Source organism: Rhinopithecus bieti, unplaced genomic scaffold (assembly GCF_001698545.2).
Source record: "Rhinopithecus bieti isolate Rb0 unplaced genomic scaffold, ASM169854v2 scaffold_2439, whole genome shotgun sequence".
Classification (NCBI taxonomy): domain Eukaryota; kingdom Metazoa; phylum Chordata; class Mammalia; order Primates; family Cercopithecidae; genus Rhinopithecus; species Rhinopithecus bieti.
Genome location: NW_016804232.1, coordinates 440545 through 448065, shown reverse-complemented (window position 1 = coordinate 448065; position 7521 = coordinate 440545). Strand labels below are relative to the sequence as shown.

Below are 7521 nucleotides of genomic sequence, written 5' to 3'. Positions count from 1 at the left end.
TGGGGTATGGGGGAGGGATAGCATTAGGAGATATACCTAATGTAAATGACAATGGGTGCAGTAAACCAACATGGCTCATGTATACATATGTAACAAACCTGCACGTTGTGCACATGTACCCTAGAACTTAAAGTATAATAATAAAAAAATTTTTAAAAAATTTAAGAAACTAGTGAGGGAATTGTATAGTACATGATTTCAAAAACATGAAAACTGAGAGGACATTAAATGTGCAAGGGTTAGAAGTTTGTCACATGCAAAGGGGAAAGTGAAGACAGCATTTTTGCATGTTGTTTCAGAAGTCCAATTGCTGAGGCTAATCAGTCAAAGTTGTAGCAACAAAGGTCTAAATTCAACATAAAACAGCTTCCTAAAATCGGCCGGGTGCGGAGGCTCACACCTGTAATCCCAGTGCTTTGGGAGGCTGAGGCGGGCAGATCTCCTGAGGTCAGGAGTTCGAGACCAGCCTGGCCAACATGGTGAAACTCTATCTCTACTAAAAATAAAAAAATTAGCCAGGCATGGTGGCATGTGCCTGTAATCCCACCTACTCAGGAGGCTGAGGCAGGATAATCTCTTGAACCCGCGAGGCAGAGGTTGCAGTGAGTCGAGATTGTGCCACTGCATTCCAGTCTGTGTGACAGAGCAAAACTCCATTTCAAAGCAAACAACATACTTTCTAACATCTGGAGATGTCCAGCTACAGATGTGTGTACCCTGTGGGTCTGAGCCCTGGAGCCCTGCTCTGAGCCAAGACTGGTGACCATGTGTCAGGTTGCTGCAGACAGAACTCTGAGCTGCCAAGTTGTTCTCTTAACACCTCTGTCCACTGTAAGCATATCTAAATCTCCCTAGAAACAGCAGGTTTATCAGTTACTCTCACACTCTGTTATTTTTATACGCAGATCCTATGCCCATCTGTTGTGTGTCTGAATACCCACATTTTTGGCTAGCTTATTAATTCAGTGTCACTACAGGGTCCTTTCTTCTATCCTCCCCGCAGGGCAGGATCTACTTGTGTCTCCCATCTATTTTGCCGCTTTCTTCTCTATTTTGCTTGATAATGCATTCCTCAACTGATACTATTACTAGTTCTTATGAGCTAGTTCTTTTCTAAAAGGAAAATGCATATGAGTATGTTACCACATGTGTTATGGACTGAATTAGGCCCTCCCCAGATTCATATGTTGAAGTCCTAACTCCAGTACCTTAGAAGATGACTGTATTTAGAGACAGGGCCTGTAAAGAGGTAAATATGGTAAAATTTGGTCAAATGAGAGGGCCCTAATCCAACATGACTAGTGCCCTTATAAGAAAAGGAAATTTGGCCGGGCATGGTGGCTCATGCCTGTAATCCTAGCACTTTGGGAGGCTGAGGCGGGTGGATTGCCTGAGCTCAGGAGTTCGAGACCAGCCTGGGCAACATGGTGAAACCCCGACTCGACTAAAAATACAAAAAATTAGCGAGGTGTGGCAGCGTGTTCCTGTAGTCCCAGCTACTCGGGAGGCTGAGATAGGAGAATTGCTTGAACCCAGGAGGCGGAGGTTGCAGTGAGCCAAGGTCGGGCCACTGCACTCCAGCCTGGAAGACAGAGAAAGACTCTGTCTCCATAAAATAAAAAAATAAGAAAAATAAGAAAAGGAAATTTGGGCACAGACATGCACATGCACAAAGGAAAGATCATGTGAGAACACAGCAAGAAGATGGCCGTCTGCAAGCCAAGGAGACAGGCCTCAGAAGACACCAAACCTGCCCAAACCTGGATCTTGGACTTCTGGCCTCCAGAATTCTAAGAATATACATTTCAGTTTAAATGACCCAGTCTGTGGTCTTCTGTTAGCACAGCCTTAGCAAACTAATACAACATAATTTCTTATTCTGCTGTTGGGCTCTGTCTCCGCAATAGGAACAGAATTCCACTTCCTGAACAAAGAGCTACTGCCTGAACTTCTGATAAACACAAGGGGGCCCACCTGAGCCCACTCACACATTGGATCTCTATCCAAAAATGCCATGTGTCTTTATCATTTCTGCAGGTATGACTTTCCACCCTCTCTCTCCTATTCTTTGATGCCACGCTGCACCAAAATGTATAACTGAGAATTGCCTACTTATTTAAACAATGTGAAAAGACTCAAGAACATACATTTCTAATTCCAAAAATTTAGAAAAGCTGCTCTTAAGAGCTTTAATAAAATATTTGTAATATTTTATTAATATTACTTCCTGATTGGAAGTTCATTTTTACATAGGTAGCTTCTTTAAGATTTATTTTTAATTCAATTAAAAAACGTAACCTAAGATTTAGATTCAAAACATATACTATACAAAATATATATACTGAATATACAAACATTCAGTAACATGACTGCATTAGTCAGGACTCTTGGTTGCAAATGACAGAAACAACTCAAAACTAAATTTGGTTAAAGTGGAATTTCAAGAAGGATGGAGTTGTGCCTGGGCCTCCTGAACTCTGGTGACGCCAGGGCTTGATCTGCAAAGGAGATCCTTGTGCAGCCTGAGGAAGGAGGAAGCAAGATTGACTTACTGGAGTTGAGTTGTCACCCACAACCTGCCATCCATACACAATCCAGATAAACAGACGGAGGAGCCTCAGAGAACAGCTGATTGCCCAGAGGAGTTCTACCACAAGGATGGGCAGTTTGTCAGTATTTGAGCTAGGACTTTGAGCTGCGTTCTCACGTATTACTTCTCCATTGTGAATAGTATCAGCTAGAGTCAGGGCCCTACTCCTCAATAAATAGGGACAGGGTATTAACTTAATATTAAGGGAGGAAGTGATGACAAGTAAGAAAGGAGGACAGTCCCCTAGATGCCTTCTGGCTAGTTCCTACACACCCTTCAGTGTAAACATTGCTTCCCCAGAATGGCCTTCTTTGCCTTTCCAGATAAGGCTACCTTCCCTGTTAAGTGCCTCCATAGCAACCTGGAGTTATCCAAAGATACTTGAGCCCTTGGAATAATTTAATGATTCATTTTGTTCCCATTAGACTATTATTTCCTAAAGAGTAAGGAGTGCCATTAATTCTTTGTCTGTCTCCAGTGCCTCTGTTAACTGCCTGGGGATATATGTAAAAGACACTCAAATGTCTGTTCACTGATGTTGTGGATTGATTTGGATATGGTTTGTCCCCACCCAAAGTCATGCTGAAGTTTGATCCCCCAGGTGATAATGTTGGGAGTTGGGGCCTAGTGTGAGGTGTTTGGGTCATGGGAGCAGATCCCTCATGAATAGATAAATGCCCACCGACGTGGGTAAGTGATTAGTTCCCTTGAGAATGGATTGCTAACAAGAGTCTGGCTCCCTCAGTTTCTCTCTCTTGCTTCCTCTCTCCCCATGTGATTACTTTTCACACATCAACTCCCCTTCCACTTTCTGCCATGAGTTGAAGCAGCCTGAGGCCCTCACCAGCTGCAGCTGCCCCTATCTTGAACTTCCCAGCCACCAGAACTGTGAACCCAATAAACCTCCTTTTAAAATAAGTTACCCAGCTTCAGGTATTCTGTTATAGAAGCAAAAAACAGACTAGGACAACTGACTAGCAGGATAACAGTGGAGTTAACTGCATCAGCCCCAGGCCACTCAGACCCAAATCTAGTACCTAAAGACAGAAGTAGATTTAGTCACTACAGAAGCCTAATTGGGAATCAGTCTGCATTCAGTCTCCCTTTCTTCTCTGTTCAAGTGCCAAGAATAGTGCTGTTGCCATTGTAGCTTTGAGGTGGTCCAAAGAGTCTGGCATGATCCTTCTTATGCTTTAAGAATGTTAAAAAAGAAGGAGATGGAGGAGGAGAAAGAGAGAGCAGGCAGGGAAAGAGGGAGAAAGAAGAAGCAGGAAAACAAAGTTATCAATGTGTATCTCTTGATTTAAATGCTCCCAAAGGGAGATGACACAACTTTGCTAAGTAAGGGCTGGCCTGTTCTAATCTTCTAATTTTACTAACCAAGTCCAGAAGCACAGCCAGACAGTGAAGAATGATTCGGCCTCATGGTCATCCAAAAAGTGTTCATGAAATTGGCGGTTTCCCAAGGGGTACCATTTTGTTTGTCGCCCAGTATGGAAGACCAACAGAGAAACTAAATTGTTGCTTGCTTTTTAGCTTACGTTCTTCCTTATACCTCAATAGCAACCTCAGTCCTGTCTGAAATATCTTTGTTCCCTGCCACATAACCTTTAGATGACCCTGTATTCAAGGCTGCATCCTTAATACATAGTTAGGATGCTCCTTCAAGATCACTGGAAACATATTAGATTGTAGTTTTCTTCCCAAAGTGCCTACAATTTCTTATATTCATTTAAGATAGAAAAATGGCTTTAATAACCTCAGCAGCCTGGTCACTGGCAGTAGCCACAGCTGAAATTTTATGATTATAATTTTCTTTGTGGCCACAAAATAATGGAAATCTCATATTTTTTCCAGTAACAAATAGTGAGGTTCATGAACGGAAAAGACATATGGGTCTTAAGAGACTTGAGCTAAGGTTTTTCCTAAAACTGCATTTACAGTCCATCTGAGGCACAGATCACAGGAAAAAGAGCCCCTTTTCCAGTGGTCCCAGAAAATTTTCTCTATTAACTGTGATTGGCCCAGCTTGGTTTGCATGTGGACACTTGAAGTCACTAAATGGGAGTCAGTCCTATCCAAACCACATAGATTGAGAGGGGAGAGGGGGCTGGGAATAGAAGGAAAAGTTAAGGTGGATATTTTTTAATACACTTAACAGGTTTACCAACCCCTATATTCTGGGGTTGAGAGATCATGTGGGCTGCTACTGGAGAAAATATTTTAGGAGGGACTAGACAACTGACCATGAAGTCAGTGGTAACCCAGGCGTGAGAAAGGCCCTTGGGACCTGGACCTTCCTAATGTTGATCACAGTGCCCTGTGAAGGAGGCTGCCCATCTTCCACAGGAGTTTGGCTCCACTTGTAGAACTATAGTCCAACTCAGACTGATACTGCAGATTTTGAAAAGTCACACGTAAAAATATTTATAAATGGAGAATTCAATATATTTAGCAAGAAACATGGGTCTTTATGAACAATTTAAAGATTAACATTGCTGGTGATATAGCATATTTATCAAAGCCTGGGAAGTGAGATGCAAAGATCTTGCTCTTGCTCCCATCCCATCTGTGATTTGTAATTATTTTTTAAAGGAATGAAACACTAAAAAAAAAAATGTATATAAGGAAAACATATTGCTTACTTCTGTTATCAGTGCAAATTAATATGAGAACTTTGGATCATTTAGGCTGGATGATGGAACAACATGTACCCAGTGTATGGCTACACTTGCGCTAAGACGATCAGGTAAGCCTAAGAATTCCTGGACTCAGTATTTACATTTGAAGAACTAATGCCTTCCTTTAAAAGGTGGACATTCTCCTTTGGATGGTAACACAGATATGCATTAACCATAACACCAACATAGCAAGAGAATTGAGAAAGTGCTGCGACAGGCACTCTGCTGCTGGAAGTCCTGGACAAGAGACATTGATTTCACCCTTTCAGCACTGAGGGAGCAGATCCTGTGGGTCTGGATTATGTCCAGAAAGGGTTTCTTCTGAAGTTAGAGAAGGATGGGAGGATGGGGGTCCCCAGGCCCTGCCAAGGGCAATATTTTTCCAGGTCATCAGGCCAAGGGGCTCTTAGCCAAGACAGATAAATCATTTATAAGCCTTTGACAGAAGCAAGAGGGTTGAGAATCAGGGGATGAAATTGCTCCAAATGTGAGGTGCAAAGCATGAGAGGCACCAGAAGCTGAAGAGTGACAGAAGCCAGAGAAAAGGAGATGTATGGAATAAATTGACTTTCGGGGAATTAATTTCCATGTGCAGCCTCCTGTCTCAATACCACACTTACCTATTCCTGCTATGCTTCATGAGGCTGTATGCTATTCATTGTTACTATCTTTTAAAACTTTGTGCTGAAAATTTCAATCATATACAAAAATAGAATATTATCATGAATTCTCATGTACTCACCATCCTACTTCAGTAGTCAATCTTGTTTCCTCTATATTCACCTGTCTCCTCCTATGCCACCAGATCATTTTAAAGCAAATCTTACACATAGTATTATTTCATTTGCACATATTTAGGTATATGTCATGAAAGGATAAGAACTCTTTTTTAAAATTAAAACTACAATCTGATTATCATAACTAAATAGTAATTTCTTCATGTCATCAGGTATCCAGTCAATGGTCACATTAACCTGATTATCTTACAAATGTTTTCTATCGTTAATTTGTTCAAGTCTGGAGCCAAGTAAGTCGCATTGATGTATTTCTTAACTCTCTTTTCATCTATACATTTCCTCCTCTTTTTTTTTTTTTTTTTTCCTGTTTGCATTTATTTCTTGGTGGTTTTAATATGTTTTCTGATCATAAAGCAATTTATTTTTATATTTTCATTGAAGAAAATTTGGAAAATATGAAAATGCACAGTGTGATTGTTTTAAAAATCACCCCAAATCCCCATATCGAAGATTATCAACATTTTGGTATTATTTCCTTCCTGTCCTGGTTCAAGGTAAAAGCTAAACAGAGAAAAACTAAGACACCATCTTGGGTGAGACCTCTCATTGTCATCTTTCCCAACCCCTTTTCCCATACTCTCTTTTTCGTTATGCATATCTTAGTGCATTATGTCCTTACAGTAACTTCTCAGCTTAAATGATATGCCCATAAGAGTTTTGAAACATTTTGCCAAATTACCTCTAAGAAGGGGACATGCCTTCCAGAATGACTCTACCAATTGGTCCTCTTGCCAGCAGTGCTTAAGAGCATGAACATGATCTTCAGTGATTAGTGGGGCTGGAATAGAAAATTGATCGGATTGGAAAGGTCAGGGAAGCCTTTTGGAATGTAGCGATGTCAGAGTAGGAGGAAGAGGGCATCGGGGGCAGTGAGCAGGAAGGGAGGCTGAGTGAGGCACTTCAGGAGTGCGGGAAGGTGACTCCGGGAGATGGGGGGACCTTTTGGAATGTAGAGATGTCAGAGTAGGAGGAAGAGGGCATTGGGGGCAATGGGCAGGAAGGGAGGCTGAGTGAGGCACTTCAGGAGTGCGGGAAGGTGACTCCAGGAGATGGGGGGCTTGTTCTCAGAGCAGAGTCCTGTTACTCGCCACCTAATCAGACAGCAATGCAAAAGCTTGGTCTATTGAGTAAGGAGACATTAACAGAGACCTTTGTAAGCAGGGGGAGGGTGAGGATTGTTGAAGAATTCTGCTGACACAGTCTGTTGGAATAGTGTTGTCTTGACAACCAAGAATTAAAGCCCTTCCAGTGGGCTCAAGTCCATTCACCCAGGAGCCTCCTGATGGTGCAAATCAATCTGTGAGTCTGTCCTTGAACACAGCTTCTTTCAGGTTTTTTTTTTTCTGTTCCTGCTTGAATTTCTAATAAAAAAGGATATGCCAATTTCTTAATAAAATGTATCTAAATCTTTTCATTCCCTGACCAGATATTTCTACACATTACTAAACTTGTC

General features: G+C 41.7%; 1 long non-coding RNA gene across 1 annotated transcript in view; it reads right to left on the bottom strand.

Moving 5' to 3' along the window:
- LOC108526573 (uncharacterized) overlaps positions 1–7308 on the bottom strand; it is a 27532-nt gene extending 20224 nt beyond the window's left edge. The window contains exons 1-2 of the long non-coding RNA XR_001884556.1: positions 7218–7308; positions 6748–6846 (exon numbers count right to left, since the gene is read on the bottom strand). This is a non-coding gene — a long non-coding RNA (uncharacterized LOC108526573). The remainder of the gene's footprint in view (positions 1–6747; positions 6847–7217) is intronic.
- Positions 7309–7521: the final 213 nt, after the last annotated feature.